The following is a 16,826-nucleotide window of genomic DNA, read 5'->3' as shown; positions in this document are numbered from 1 at the left end:
TCAGCATACAGAGCTGAAGAGGTCGCATGTGAAAACGAGCAAAGGGGATCGCGTCCGATGCAGCAGTCATAAGACCTAGAATTTCCATGCATAAGGCTACCGAAGGGAATTATTGTGACTGAAGGTTTCGACAAGCTGATATCAATTTTAGACGTCTCTTGTCTGTCAAAGATAGAGTCATGGACACTGAATCTATCTGGAAACCTAAAAAGGTTACCTGTGTTTGAGGAATCAATGAACTTTTTGGTAAATTGATCCTCCAACCATGATGTTGAAGAAACAACACAAGTCGATTCGTATGAGATTCTGCTAAATGTGAAGACTGAGCAAGTACCAAGATATCGTCCAAATAAGGAAATACCACAATACCCTGTTCTCTGATTACAGACAGAAGGGCACCGAGAACCTTTGTAAAAATTCTTGGAGCTGTAGCTAGGCCAAACGGCAGAGCCACAAACTGGTAATGCTTGTCTAGGAAAGAGAATCTCAGAAACGGATAGTGATCTGGATGAATCGGAATATGCAGATATGCATCCTGTAAATCTATTGTAGACATATAATGCCCTTGCTGAACAAAAGGCAGGATAGCCCTTATAGTTACCATTTTGAATGTTGGTATCCTTACATAACGATTCAAAATTTTTAGATCCAGAACTGGTCTGAAGGAATTCTCCTTCTTTGGTACAATGAAGAGATTTGAATAAAACCCTAGTCCCTGTTCCAGAACTGGAACTGGCATAATTACTCCAGCCAACTCTAGATCTGAAACACATTTCAGAAATGCTTGAGCCTTCGCTGGGTTTACTGGGACACGGGAAAGAAAAAATCTCTTTGCAGGAGGCCTTATCTTGAAGCCAATTCTGTACCCTTCTGAAACAATGTTCTGAATCCAAAGATTGTGAACGGAATTGATCCAAATTTCTTTGAAAAAACGTAATCTGCCCCCTACCAGCTGAGCTGGAATGAGGGCCGCACCTTCATGTGGACTTAGGAGCTGGCTTTGATTTTCTAAAAGGCTTGGATTTATTCCAGACTGGAGATGGTTTCCAAACTGATACCGCTCCTGAGGATGAAGGATCAGGCTTTTGTTCCTTGTTGTGACGAAAGGAACGAAAACGATTATTAGACCTAAATTTACCTTTAGATTTTTTATCCTGTGGTAAAAAAGTTCCTTTCCCTCCAGTAACAGTTGAGATAATAGAATCCAACTGAGAACCAAACAATTTATTACCCTGGAAAGAAAGGGAAAGCAGAGTAGACTTAGAAGACATATCAGCATTCCAAGTTTTAAGCCATAAAGCTCTTCTAGCTAAAATAGCTAGAGACATATACCTGACATCAACTCTAATGATATCAAAGATGGCATCACAAATAAAATTATTAGCATGTTGAAGAAGAATAATAATGCTATGAGAATTATGATCTGTTACTTGTTGCGCTAAAGCTTCTAACCAAAAAGTTGAAGCTGCAGCAACATCCGCTAAAGATATAGCAGGTCTAAGAAGATTACCTGAACACAAGTAAGCTTTTCTTAGAAAGGATTCAATTTTCCTATCTAAAGGATCCTTAAAGGAAGTACCATCTGCCGTAGGAATGGTAGTACGCTTAGCAAGAGTAGAGACAGCCCCATCAACCTTAGGGATTTTGTCCCAAAACTCTAATCTGTCAGATGGCACAGGATATAATTGCTTAAAACGTTTAGAAGGAGTAAATGAATTACCCAAATTATCCCATTCCCTGGAAATTACTTCAAAAATAGCACCAGGGACAGGAAAAACTTCTGGAATAACTACAGGAGATTTAAAAACCTTATCTAAACGTTTAGATTTAGTATCAAGAGGACCAGAATCCTCAATTTCTAATGCAATTAGGACTTCTTTAAGTAAAGAACAAATAAATTCCATTTTAAATAAATATGAAGATTTATCAGCATCAACCTCTGAGACAGAATCCTCTGAACCAGAAGAACCATTATCAGAATCAGAATGATGATGTTCATTTAAAAATTCATCTGAAAAATGAGAAGTTTTAAAAGACTTTTTACGTTTACTAGAAGGAGGAATAACAGACATAGCCTTCTTAATGGATTTAGAAACAAAATCTCTTATGTTATCAGGAACACTGAGTATTAGATGTTGACGGAACAGCAACAGGTAATGTAAGAGTACTAAAGGAAATATTATCTGCATTAACAAGTTTGTCATGACAAACAGTACAAACAACAGCTGGAGGAACAGATACCATAAGTTTACAGCAGATACACTTAGCTTTGGTAGCTCCAGCACCAGGCAGCGATTTTCCAGAAGTATCTTCTGACTCAGTTTCAACGTGGGACATCTTGCAATATGTAATAGAAAAAACAACATATAAAGCAAAATTGATCAAATTCCTTAAATGACAGTTTCAGGAATGGGAAAAAATGCCAGTGAACAAGCTTCTAGCAACCAGAAGCAATAAATAATGAGACTTAAATAATGTGGAGACAATAGTGACGCCCATATTTTTTTAGCGCCAAAAAATGACGCCCACATTATTTGGCGCCTAAATGCTTTTGGCGCCAAAAATGACGCCACATCCGGAACGCCGACACTTTTGGCGCAAAAGAACGTCAAAAATGACGCAACTTCCGGCGACACGTATGACGCCGGAAACAGAAAAAAAATTTTGGCGCCAAAAAAGTCCGCGCCAAGAATGACGCAATAAAATGAAGCATTTTCAGCCCCCGCGAGCTTAACAGCCCACAGGGAAAAAGTCAAATTTTAAGGTAAGAAAAAAATTGATTTATTCATATGCATTATCCCAAATATGAAACTGACTGTCTGAAATAAGGAATGTTGAACATCCTGAGTCAAGGCAAATAAATGTTTGAATACATATATTTAGAACTTTATAAAAAAGTGCCCAACCATAGCTTAGAGTGTCACAGAAAATAAGACTTACTTACCCCAGGACACTCATCTACATGTTGTAGAAAGCCAAACCAGTACTGAAACGAAAATCAGCAGAGGTAATGGTATATATATATATATATATATAAAAGAGTATATCGTCGATCTGAAAAGGGAGGTAAGAGATGAATCTCTATGACCGATAACAGAGAACCTATGAAATAGACCCCGTAGGAGGAGATCATTGAATTCAAATAGGCAATACTCTCCTCACATCCCTCTGACATTCACTGCACGCTGAGAGGAAAACCGGGCTCCAACCTGCTGCAGAGCGCATATCAACGTAGAATCTAGCACAAACTTACTTCACCACCTCCATAGGAGGCAAGGTTTGTAAAACTGATTTGTGGGTGTGGTGAGGGGTGTATTTATAGGCATTTTGAGGTTTGGGAAACTTTGCCCCTGCTGGTAGGAATGTATATCCCATACGTCACTAGCTCATGGACTCTTGCTAATTACATGAAAGAAATGGACATTAATGGTAACTTTATTCCTCTACTTAAACTATCAGGATCACAAATCAAATTGTGTTATCTCTTGAAACTTTAGAAGCTTTCTGAAGCTACAGGTTTCCAAATAATTAAGCACTGTGACATTATCTAGTATATTAAAGTGAATGTAAATTTTGATGCTTAAGTGCCCGGTTTACAGAGGCACTTAAATTAATCAAAATTTACATTTCACGCCTGTTGTGAAAAAAAAAAACAACTTACCTTTTACTCTTGACAGCAAGACTTACCTTTTACCTCCACCCATTGCAAAGCCTCTTCCTGAGTCTAAAATGAGGAATCCGGCTTCCTCCAATCACGGCGTTGAATCAGACACCGGGGGGGGGGGGGGGGGGGGGGTAAAGTCGTGATTGGAGGATGACCTATTCATCATTTCTGATATCAGAAATGGCTTGCGACGACTGGAGGAAGCTGGAGCTGCTGTCAAGTTTAAAAGGTACATTTTTTTTTCACAACACAAGTGAAATGTAAATTTTGATGAATTAAAGTGCCCCTGTTTTTAATAAAATGTTTAAAAACCGGGCACTTTAGCATCAAAATTTATATTCACTTTAAGAGCGATTTGCTGGTTCCTAGGATTCAGGCAGAATGAAGGAACCAGAATCTAAGAATTACTAGAATTAGATCTTTTAAAGATAGGACACACAGCAGAGCTTGAAAGGCCACTTCATGGTCAGAGGACAGAACAAAAAACAATATCAGGAAGAAAAAGGAGGGATGAACCTAAAAAAGGTGAGAATTTGGGTTGTGGCTCTTTCCTTCCTAAGAATAACAATAACAAAAAAAAAAAAAAAAAACTATGAAGCTATATGGATTATTTATTAAAGGAACAGTAAAGTAAAAAAAAAAAATGTTTATTCAATTTCAGCCTGCAACTGAAGCACATTGGAAAGTTGCAGACTCTAATCTGAATAATAAACATTTATAATCAAATTTGCTTTGTCTACTTGGTATCCTTTGTTGAAGAGCATACAAAGGTAGGCTTAGGAGCAGCAGTGCACTACTGTGGCTGCACATATGTGCCTCACCTGATCAGTTAAGTTAGATCCCAGTAGCGCACTGCTGAAAAAACATAATTTATGTAAGAATTTACCTGATAAATTCATTTCTTTCATATTGGCAAGAGTCCATGAGCTAGTGACATATGGGATATACATTCCTACCAGGAGGGGCAAAGTTTCCCAAACCTCAAAATGCCTATAAATACACCCCTCACCACACCCACAATTCAGTTTAACGAATAGCCAAGAAGTGGGGTGATAAGAAAGGAGTGAAAGCATCTACAAGGAATTGGAATAATTGTGCTTTATACAAAAAAATCATAACCACCATAAAAAGGGTGGGCCTCATGGACTCTTGCCAATATGAAAGAAATGAATTTATCAGGTAAATTCTTACATCAATTATGTTTTCTTTCATGTAATTGGCAAGAGTCCATGATCTAGTGACGTATGGGATAGCAAATACCCAAGATGTGGAACTCCACGCAAGAGTCACTAGAGAGGGAGGGATAAAATAAAGACAGCCAATTCCGCTGAAAAAATAATCCACAGCCCAAATCAAAAGTTTTAATTATATAATGAAAAAACTGAAAATATAAGCAGAAGAATCAAACTGTAACAGCTGCCTGAAGTATTTTTCTACCAAAAACTGCTTCTGAAGAAGAGAAAACATCAAAATGGTAGAATTTAGGAAAAAGTAAGCAAAGAAGACCAAGTTGCTGCTTTGCAAATCTGATCAAAAGAAGCTTCATTCTTAAAAACCCAGGAAGTGGAAACTGACCTAGTAGAATGAGCCGTAATCCTCTGAGGCAGGGAATTACCCGACTGCAAATAAGAATGATGAATCAAAAGCTTTAACCAAGATGCCAAAGAAATGGCAGAAGCCTTCTGACCTTTCCTAGAACTGGAAAAGATAACAAATAGACTAGAAGTCTTCCTGAAAACTTTAGTAGCATCAACATAATATTTCGAAAGCTCTTACCACATCCAAAGAATGTAAGGATCTCTCCAGAGAATTCTTAGGATTAGGACACAAAGAAGGGACAACAATTTCTCTACTAATGTTGTTAAAGTTCACAACTTTAGGAAAAAATTAAACGAAGTCCGCAAAAACCGCCTTATCCTGATGAAAAATCAGAAAAGGAGACTCACAAGAAAGAGCAGATAAAACAGAAACTCTTCTAGCAGAAGAGATGGCCAAAAGGAACAACACTTTCCAAGAAAGTAATTTAATGACCAAATAATGCATAGGCTCAAACGGAGGAGCCTGAAAAGCCTTCAAAACCAAATTAAGACTCCAAGGAGGAGAAATTGATTTAATGACAGGCTTGATACGAACCAAAGCCTGTACAAAACAAAATTTAGGAAGTTTAGCAATTTTCTGTGGAACAGAACAGAAAGAGCAGAGATTTGTCCTTTCAAAGACCTTGCAGACAAACCCTTATCTAAACCACCCTGAAGAAACTGAAAAATTCTAGGAATTCTAAAAGAATGCCAAGAGAATTTATGAGAAGAACACCATGAAATGTAAGTCTTCCAAACTCGATAATAAATCTTTCTAGACACAGATTTACGAGCCTGCAACATAGTTTTAATCACTGAGTCAGAGAAACTTCTATGACTAAACATTCAATCTCCCTACAATCAAATTTAATGATTTGAGATCCTGATGGAAAAACAAACCTTGAGATATAAGGTCTGGCCTTAATGGAAATGGCCAAGGTTGGCAACTGAACATCCGAACAAGATCCACATACCAAACCTGAGCGGCCATGCTGGAGCCACCAGCAGCACAAACAATTGCTCCATGATGATTTTGAAAATCACTCTTGGAAGAAGAACTAGAGGCGGAAAAACATAATTTATGTAAGAACTTACCTGATAAATTCATTTCTTTCATATTAGCAAGAGTCCATGAGCTAGTGACGTATGGGATATACATTCCTACCAGGAGGGGCAAAGTTTCCCAAACCTCAAAATGCCTATAAATACACCCCTCACCACACCCACAATTCAGTTTAACGAATAGCCAAGAAGTGGGGTGATAAAAAAGTGCGAAAGCATATAAAATAAGGAATTGGAATAATTGTGCTTTATACAAAAATCATAACCACCACAAAAAAAGGGCGGGCCTCATGGACTCTTGCTAATATGAAAGAAATGAATTTATCAGGTAAGTTCTTACATAAATTATGTTTTCTTTCATGTAATTAGCAAGAGTCCATGAGCTAGTGACGTATGGGATAATGACTACCCAAGATGTGGATCTTTCCACACAAGAGTCACTAGAGAGGGAGGGATAAAATAAAGACAGCCAATTCCTGCTGAAAATAATCCACAACCAAAAATAAAGTTTAACGAAAAACATAAGCAGAAGATTCAAACTGAAACCGCTGCCTGAAGTACTTTTCTACCAAAAACTGCTTCAGAAGAAGAAAATACATCAAAATGGTAGAATTTAGTAAAAGTATGCAAAGAGGACCAAGTTGCTGCTTTGCAAATCTGGTCAACCGAAGCTTCATTCCTAAACGCCCAGGAAGTAGAAACTGACCTAGTCGAATGAGCTGTAATTCTTTGAGGCGGAGTTTTACCCGACTCAACATAGGCAAGATGAATTAAAGATTTCAACCAAGATGCCAAAGAAATGGCAGAAGCTTTCTGGCCTTTTCTAGAACCGGAAAAGATAACAAATAGACTAGAAGTCTTTCGGAAAGATTTCGTAGCTTCAACATAATATTTCAAAGCTCTAACAACATCCAAAGAATGCAACGATTTCTCCTTAGAATTCTTAGGATTAGGACATAATGAAGGAACCACAATTTCTCTACTAATGTTGTTGGAATTCACAACTTTAGGTAAAAATTCAAAAGAAGTTCGCAACACCGCCTTATCCTGATGAAAAATCAGAAAAGGAGACTCACAGGAAAGAGCAGATAATGCAGAAACTCTTCTGGCAGAAGAGATGGCCAAAAGGAACAAAACTTTCCAAGAAAGTAATTTAATGTCCAATGAATGCATAGGTTCAAACGGAGGAGCTTGAAGAGCTCCCAGAACCAAATTCAAACTCCAAGGAGGAGAAATTGACTTAATAACAGGTTTTATACGAACCAAAGCTTGTACAAAACAATGAATATCAGGAAGAATAGCAATCTTTCTGTGAAAAAGAACAGAAAGAGCAGAGATTTGTCCTTTCAAAGAACTTGCGGACAAACCCTTATCTAAACCATCCTGAAGAAACTGTAAAATTCTCGGTATTCTAAAAGAATGCCAAGAAAAATGATGAGAAAGACACCAAGAAATATAAGTCTTCCAGACTCTATAATATATCTCTCGAGATACAGATTTACGAGCCTGTAACATAGTATTAATCACAGAGTCAGAGAAACCTCTTTGACCAAGAATCAAGCGTTCAATCTCCATACCTTTAAATTGAAGGATTTCAGATCCTGATGGAAAAAAGGACCTTGTGACAGAAGGCCTGGTCTTAACGGAAGAGTCCACGGTTGGCAAGAGGCCATCCGGACAAGATCCGCATACCAAAACCTGTGAGGCCATGCCGGAGCTACCAGCAGAACAAACGAGCATTCCTTCAGAATCTTGGAGATTACTCTTGGAAGAAGAAATAGAGGCGGAAAGATATAGGCAGGATGATACTTCCAAGGAAGTGATAATGCATCCACTGCCTCCGCCTGAGGATCCCGGGATCTGGACAGATACCTGGGAAGTTTCTTGTTTAGATGGGACGCCATCAGATCTATTTCTGGAAGTTCCCACATTTGAACAATCTGAAGAAATACCTCTGGGTGAAGAGACCATTCGCCCGGATGCAACGTTTGGCGACTGAGATAATCCGCTTCCCAATTGTCTATACCTGGGATATGAACCGCAGAGATTAGACAGGAGCTGGATTCCGCCCAAACCAAAATTCGAGATACTTCTTTCATAGCCAGAGGACTGTGAGTCCCTCCTTGATGATTGATGTATGCCACAGTTGTGACATTGTCTGTCTGAAAACAAATGAATGATTCTCTCTTCAGAAGAGGCCAAAACTGAAGAGCTCTGAAAATTGCACGGAGTTCCAATATATTGATCGGTAATCTCACCTCCTGAGATTCCCAAACTCCTTGTGCCGTCAAAGATCCCCACACAGCTCCCCAACCTATGAGACTTGCATCTGTTGAAATTACAGTCCAGGTCGGAAGCACAAAAAAAGCCCCCTGAATTAAACAATGGTGATCTGTCCACCATGTTAGAGAGTGTCGAACAATCGGTTTTAAAGATATTAATTGAGATATCTTCGTGTAATCCTTGCACCATTGCTTCAGCATACAGAGCTGAAGAGGTCGCATGTGAAAACGAGCAAAGGGGATCGTGTCCGATGCAGCAGTCATAAGACCTAGAATTTCCATGCATAAGGCTACCGAAGGGAATGATTGTGACTGAAGGTTTCGACAAGCTGCAATCAATTTTAGACGTCTCTTGTCTGTTAAAGACAGAGTCATGGACACTGAATCCATCTGGAAACCCAGAAAGGTTACCCTTGTCTGAGGAATCAAAGAACTTTTTGGTAAATTGATCCTCCAACCATGATCTTGAAGAAACAACACAAGTCGATTCGTATGAGATTCTGCTAAATGTAAAGACTGAGCAAGTACCAAGATATCATCCAAATAAGGAAATACCACAATACCCTGTTCTCTGATTACAGACAGAAGGGCACCGAGAACCTTTGTAAAAATTCTTGGAGCTGTAGCTAGGCCAAACGGCAGAGCCACAAACTGGTAATGCTTGTCCAGAAAAGAGAATCTCAGGAACTGATAATGATCTGGATGAATCGGAATATGCAGATATGCATCCTGTAAATCTATTGTGGACATATAATTCCCTTGCTGAACAAAAAGCAAGATAGTCCTTACAGTTACCATCTTGAACGTTGGTATTCTTACATAACGATTCAATATTTTTAGATCCAGAACTGGTCTGAAGGAATTCTCCTTCTTTGGTACAATGAAGAGATTTGAATAAAACCCCATCCCCTGTTCCGGAACTGGAACTGGCATAATTACTCCAGTCAACTCTAGATCTGAAACACATTTCAGAAATGCTTGAGCTTTTACTGGATTTACTGGGACACGGGAAAGAAAAAATCTCTTTGCAGGAGGTCTCATCTTGAAACCAATTCTGTACCCTTCTGAAACAATGCTCTGAATCCAAAGATTGTGAACAGAATTGATCCAAATTTCCTTGAAAAAACGTAACCTGCCCCCTACCAGCTGAGCTGGAATGAGGGCCGCACCTTCATGTGGACTTAGAAGCAGGCTTTGCCTTTCTAGCTGGCTTGGATTTATTCCAGACTGGAGATGGTTTCCAAACTGAAACTGCTCCTGAGGATGAAGGATCAGGCTTTTGTTCTTTGTTGAAACGAAAGGAACGAAAACGATTATTAGCCCTGCTTTTACCTTTAGATTTTTTATCCTGTGGTAAAAAAGTTCCTTTCCCACCAGTAACAGTTGAAATAATGGAATCCAACTGAGAACCAAATAATTTGTTACCCTGGAAAGAAATGGAAAGTAAAGTTGATTTAGAAGCCATATCAGCATTCCAAGTTTTAAGCCATAAAGCTCTTCTAGCTAAAATAGCTAGAGACATAAACCTGACATCAACTCTGATAATATCAAAAATGGCATCACAGATAAAATTATTAGCATGCTGTAGAAGAATAATAATATCATGAGAATCATGATGTGTTACTTGTTGCGCTAAAGTTTCCAACCAGAAAGTTGAAGCTGCAGCAACATCAGCCAAAGATATAGCAGGTCTAAGAAGATTACCTGAACACAGATAAGCTTTTCTTAGAAAGGATTCAATTTTCCTATCTAAAGGATCCTTAAACGAAGTACCATCTGACGTAGGAATAGTAGTACGTTTAGCAAGGGTAGAAATAGCCCCATCAACTTTAGGGATTTTGTCCCAAAATTCTAATCTGTCAGACGGCACAGGATATAATCGCTTAAAACGTTTAGAAGGAGTAAATGAATTACCCAATTTATCCCATTCTTTGGAAATTACTGCAGAAATAGCATTAGGAACAGGAAAAACTTCTGGAATAACCACAGGAGCTTTAAATACCTTATCCAAACGTTTAGAATTAGTATCAAGAGGACCAGAATCCTCTATTTCTAAAGCAATTAGTACTTCTTTAAGTAAAGAACGAATAAATTCAATTTTAAATAAATATGAAGATTTATCAGCATCAACCTCTGAGACAGAATCCTCCGAACCAGAAGAGTCATCAGAATCAGAATGATGATGTTCATTTAAAAATTCATCTGTAGGGAGAGAAGTTTTAAAAGATTTTTTACGTTTACTAGAAGGAGAAATAACAGACATAGCCTTCTTTATGGATTCAGAAACAAAATCTCTTATATTATCAGGAACATTCTGCACCTTAGATGTTGAAGGAACTGCAACAGGCAATGGTACTTTACTAAAGGAAATATTATCTGCTTTAACAAGTTTGTCATGACAATCAATACAAACAACAGCTGGAGGAATAGCTACCAAAAGTTTACAGCAGATACACTTAGCTTTGGTAGATCCAGCACTAGACAGCGATTTTCCTGTAGTATCTTCTGACTCAGATGCAACGTGAGACATCTTGCAATATGTAAGAGAAAAAACAACATATATATAAAGCAAAATTGATCAAATTCCTTAAATGACAGTTTCAGGAATGGGAAAAAATGCCAAAGAACAAGCTTCTAGCAACCAGAAGCAATGAAAAATGAGACTTAAATAATGTGGAGACAAAAGCGACGCCCATATTTTTCGCGCCAATAAGACGCCCACATTATTTGGCGCCTAAATGCTTTTTGGCGCCAAAATGACGCCACATCCGGAACGCCGACATTTTTGGCGCAAAATAACGTCAAAAAAAAAAAGACGCAACTTCCGGCGACACGTATGACGCCGGAAACGGAAACAAATTTTTTGCGCCAAAAAAGTCCGCGCCAAGAATGACGCAATAAAATGAAGCATTTTCAGCCCCCGCGAGCCTAACAGCCCACAGGGAAGAGTCAAATTTTTGAAGGTAAGAAAAAATGATTAAATCAAATGCATTATCCCAAATATGAAACTGACTGTCTGAAAATAAGGAAAGTTGAACATTCTGAGTCAAGGCAAATAAATGTTTGAATACATATATTTAGAACTTTATAAACAAAGTGCCCAACCATAGCTTAGAGTGTCACAGAAAATAAGATTTACTTACCCCAGGACACTCATCTACATGTTTTTTAAATATGCATTTCCCAAAATGAAACTGACAGTCTGCAAAAAGGAAATATACTGATAAACCTGAATCATGGCAAATATAAATACAAACATATTTAGAACTTACAAATAAAGTGCTAAACCATAGCTGAGAGTGTCTAAATAAAGGAAAACCTACTTACCAAAAGACACTCATCTACATAAAGTAGAACCAAACCAGTACTGAAACGAGAATCAGCAGAGGTAATGGTATATATAAGAGTATATCGTCGATCTGAAAAGGGAGGTAAGAGATGAATCTCTACGACCGATAACAGAGAACCTATGAAATAGACCCCGTAGAAGGAGATCACTGCATTCAAATAGGCAATACTCTCCTCACATCCCTCTGACATTCACTGCACGCTGAGAGGAAAACCGGGCTCCAACTTGCTGCGGAGCGCATATCAACGTAGAATCTAGCACAAACTTACTTCACCACCTCCATCGGAGGCAAAGTTTGTAAAAACTGAATTGTGGGTGTGGTGAGGGGTGTATTTATAGGCATTTTGAGGTTTGGGAAACTTTGCCCCTCCTGGTAGGAATGTATATCCCATACGTCACTAGCTCATGGACTCTTGCTAATTGCATGAAAGAAAATATAGGCAGGTTGATAACTCCAAGGAAGTGTCAATGCATCCACTGCTTCCGCCTGAGGATCCATGGACCTAGATAGGTACCTGGGAAGTTTCTTGTTTAGATGAGATGCCATCAGATCTATTTCTGGAAGCCCGCACATCTGAACAACTTGAAGAAAAAGACATCTGGGTGAAGAGATCATTCTCCCGGATGTAAAGCTTGATGACAAAGATAATCCGCTTCCCAATTGTCTATACCTGGGATATGGACCGCAGAAATTAGACAGGAGCTGGATTTTGCCCAAGCAAGTATCCAAAATACTTCTTTCATAGCCTGAGAACTGAGAGTCCCACCCTAATGATTGACATACACCACAGTTGTGACATTGTCTGTCTGAAAACCAATAAACGTCTCTCTCTTCAAATAGAAGCCAAAACTGAAGAACTCTGAGAATCGCATGGAGTTCCAAAATATTGATAGATAATCTCGCCTCTTGAGATTTCCAACCCCTTGTGCTGTCAGAGATCCCCAGACAGCTTCCCAACCTAAAAGACTTGCATCTGTTGTGATCACGGTCCAGGTTGGATGAACCAAAGAGACCCGTAGAACTATACGATGGTGATCTAACCACCAAGTCAGAGATAGTTGAATATTGGGATTCAAGGATATTAAATGTGATATCGTAGAATAATCCCTACACCATTAATTCAGCATTAAAAACTGGAGAGGTTTCATATGAAAATGAGCAAAGAGAATCGAATCCAATGCTGCAGTCATGAGACCTAAAACTTCCATGCAATCTTCATCCTTAGCTAGATTTTTAGAGACAAATTACAAACTCCTGACTAGGTGGTACTTGACACCTACCAGACTTAAATGCATTTTCCCTGCCTCGTCGAACCTTTGTTGGAGGGGTTGTGGGGAAAGGGGGACACATGGTGGGCATGTTCTAAATTGTCACCTTTTTGGGAGGGCATACAGAATATCCTACAAGTCATAATGGGGCGGGGGGATTCCTATCAGCTAGACCCAACAACAGCCCTACTGAACCTGTTACCTAAATGTAAATTAAGAACACGACTAATTCAGTTGGCATTGAATTCTGCTAGATCCTTAGTCGCTAGGCTCTGGAAATCTCAAATCTGTCCGACCCTAAAAGACTGGCACTCTCACATGACAGATACCTTGAGAATGGAAGAATACGGTTTCTTTAAATTGAATAGGTTAGGATTCTTCCATGATTTAAAATTCATCTGGGATGAAATCCAAAATGATCTGAAGATAGAAGGGGGGAGCTTTACACAAGTTTTAGGAGTGACCTAGGAGGAATGACAGACCTAGTGTTATCTTAGAGGGGTATGGCTGACGTGGTCCCACCCCAGCCTGATACTCTAATAATGACCTCTTTAGCTTAGCACTTCTCTCAAAGGTTGATAGTTAAATACAAAGTCGAGGGATACCACTAGATGTGTAGAATATATACAAAGTGATCTTAAATGAAGAAATGTTGTTGTTTGAGTTATGTTTTGTACATTGGTGTCATTGTCAATCACCATGCATTTATATGGAGTGGGGCTACTGTTTTCAAATGGACTTATAACGGACAGTCTAGATCTACTATATAATTTTACTATACGGGAGTTCGTTCTCCTTTCTTTTGGAGACTGATGGTTTCTCCCTCTTGTTTCTGTTTAAACTTTTGTATCAACAATGACATCCTTTTGTACCATGCTGGTAAATAATGATAAGAAAAAAGAAAAAAAAAAGAAAGAGAAAAAAAAAAAACTTCCATGCATATAGCTACTGAAGGAAATAATAGAGACTAAAGGTTCCGACAAGCTGAACCCAATAAAAATTGTCTCTTGTCTGTTAGAAACAAAGACATTGACACAATCTATCTGGAAACCTAAAAAAGGTGACCCTTGAGAAATCAAGGAACTTTTGGTAAAATGATCCTCCAACCATGTCCTTGAAGAAACAACAGAAGTTGAAACGTATGAGATTCTGCAGAACGAAAAGACTGAACAAATACCACAATATCGTCCAAATAAGGAAACACTGAGAACCTTTTGAAAAGATTTCTAGAGCTGTCGCTAGGCCAGAAAGGAAAAGCAACAAATTGGTAATGCTTGTCTAAAAAAGAGAATCTCAGAAAATGAAAATAATCTGAATGAAAACAGAATATGAAGATATGCATCCTGTAAGTCTATTGTAGGCAAATAATGCCCTTGCTGACCAAAAGGCAGAATAGACCATATAAACACCATTCTGAAAGATGGTACTCTTACATGACAATTCAAAAAGAATTTCTATCTTTGGGACAATGAATAGTTCTGAACAAAACCCCAGACCCTGTTCCTGAAATGGAACTGGTATGAATACCCCAGATAACTCCAGGTCTGAAACACACTTCAGGAAAGTCTGAGCATTTAGTGGAATAGCTGGAATATGCTAGAGAGAAAAATACTTCTCACAGGCGGTCTTACTCTGAATCCTATTCTGTACCCCAATCTAAGAAGTTTGGACCGAATTGAACCAAACAAATTTATAAAAGTCTTAACCTGCCCCTTACCAGCTAAGCTGGAATAAGGGCCGCACCTTCATGCGAATTTGGGGGCTGACTTTGATCTTTTAAATGGCTTGAATTCATTCCATTTTGAAGAAAGCTTCCAATTAGAAACATGTTACTTGGGGAATAATTAGGATTCCGTTCCTTATTAAGAACAAAAACTAATATAAACTTAAGATTTACTCTTAGAACTTAATCTTGAAGCAAAAAAACTCCCTTCCCCAGAGAAACAGTTGAAAGTATTGAATCCAATTGTGAACCAAATAATTTATTACCTTGGAAAAAAAGAAATCTGGATTTTAGAAATCAAATTAGCATTCCAAGATTCACAAAGTTCTTCTAGCTAAAATAGCTAAAGACATAGATTTAACCTCAATTGTGAAAATATCAAAAAAATTACATCACAAATGAAATTATTAGCATGTTGAATCAACTTAACAATGCTAAACAAATCATAATCCGATACTTGTTGCGCTAAAGTATTCAACCAAAAAGTTTAAGCAGTTGCAACATCAGCCAAATAAATTGCAGGCCTAAGAAAAGGACCTAAAAATAAAATAATTTTCTTTAGATGAGATACAAGTTTCCCATCTGAAGGAACTGAAAAATAAATACTATTTTCCATAGAAATAGTAGTATGTTTAGCAAGAGTAGAGATAGCCCTATTAACTTTGGGGATCTTTCCCCAAAACTCCAAACTAACTGCTGGCAAAGGATACAATTTAAAAACCTTAAAGAAGGAATAAAAGAAGTCCCAGGCCTATTCCATTCCCTAGTATCAGGAACTGGAAAAAAACCTCTGAAGAAACAACAGGAGGTTAAATAAGCAGAATTTAAATGTTAGCTAGTCTTAAAATCAAAAGGACTAGTCTCCCCAATATAATCATCACCTTTTCAACAAAGAATGAATGTACTCTATTTAAAAGTAAAAAAGTAGATTTGTTAGTGTCAATATCTGATGAAAGATATTCTGAATGAGATAAATCATCATCAGAGAAGGATAATTCAGTATGTTGTCGGTCATTTGAAAATTCATCAAATAAATGAGAAGTTTAAAAAAGACTATTAGAAGGCGGGATGGCAGACAAAGCCTTTAGAATAGAATCAGAAAAATATTCTTATAAATTCCTAGGTATATCTTGTACATTAGATGTTAAAAGAATAGCAATAGATAATGCATTAATACTGATGGACTCTGCATGTTAAAGTTTATCATGATAACTTATTACAAACCATAGCTAAAGATAAAAATTCATAACATTAAAATAAATGAACTTAGCTTTGGTAGGACTGATATCAGTCATCAGGAATCCAACAGTGTTTTCTGATACAGGAACAGTTTTTGAGATATCTTGCAAATGTAAGAGAAAAAACAACATATAAAGCAAAATATCAATTTCCTTAAATGACAGTTTCAGGAATGGGAAAAAAATGCAAACAAAATAAGCCTCTGAAAACCAGAAGCAGAATGAAATAAATACTTAAGTAATGTCAGAAATCTGGCGCCAAGTATGACGCCCACATCTGACAAAATATTTTTTGGCGCCAAGAACGTCTGTAACAAACACGAGCGTCATAGATGACACAACTATGTGAAAATTCTCTGCGCCAACTAAGACGCCGGAAATGCCGAAAATACGTCAACAAACGTAATTCTCGCGCCAAGAATGACGCAATAAATTATAGCATTTTGCGCACCCGCGAGCCTAACAGCCCGCAATTTAGAAAGAAAGTCAATTTTTAAAATTCCAGGTAAGAATTTTTTTTTTTTTTTTTTTTAATATGCATTTCCCAAAATGAAACTGACAGTCTGCAAAAAGGAAATATACTGATAAACCTGAATCATGGCAAATATAAATACAAACATATTTAGAACTTACAAATAAAGTGCTAAACCATAGCTGAGAGT

The 16,826-nt window shown here is 37.8% G+C and overlaps 1 protein-coding gene across 1 annotated transcript in view; it reads right to left on the bottom strand.

Annotated features, from left to right (window-relative positions):
* The window catches only part of RASA1 (RAS p21 protein activator 1), a gene marked incomplete in the record, with an annotated part of 550,200 nt that overhangs the window by 92,775 nt on the left and 440,599 nt on the right, over positions 1-16,826 (bottom strand).

Source organism: Bombina bombina, chromosome 2 (genome assembly GCF_027579735.1).
Source record: "Bombina bombina isolate aBomBom1 chromosome 2, aBomBom1.pri, whole genome shotgun sequence".
Classification (NCBI taxonomy): Eukaryota; Metazoa; Chordata; class Amphibia; order Anura; family Bombinatoridae; genus Bombina; species Bombina bombina.
Note: the sequence above shows the minus strand (reverse complement) of the source record. Positions and strands in the feature narration are given on the sequence as shown.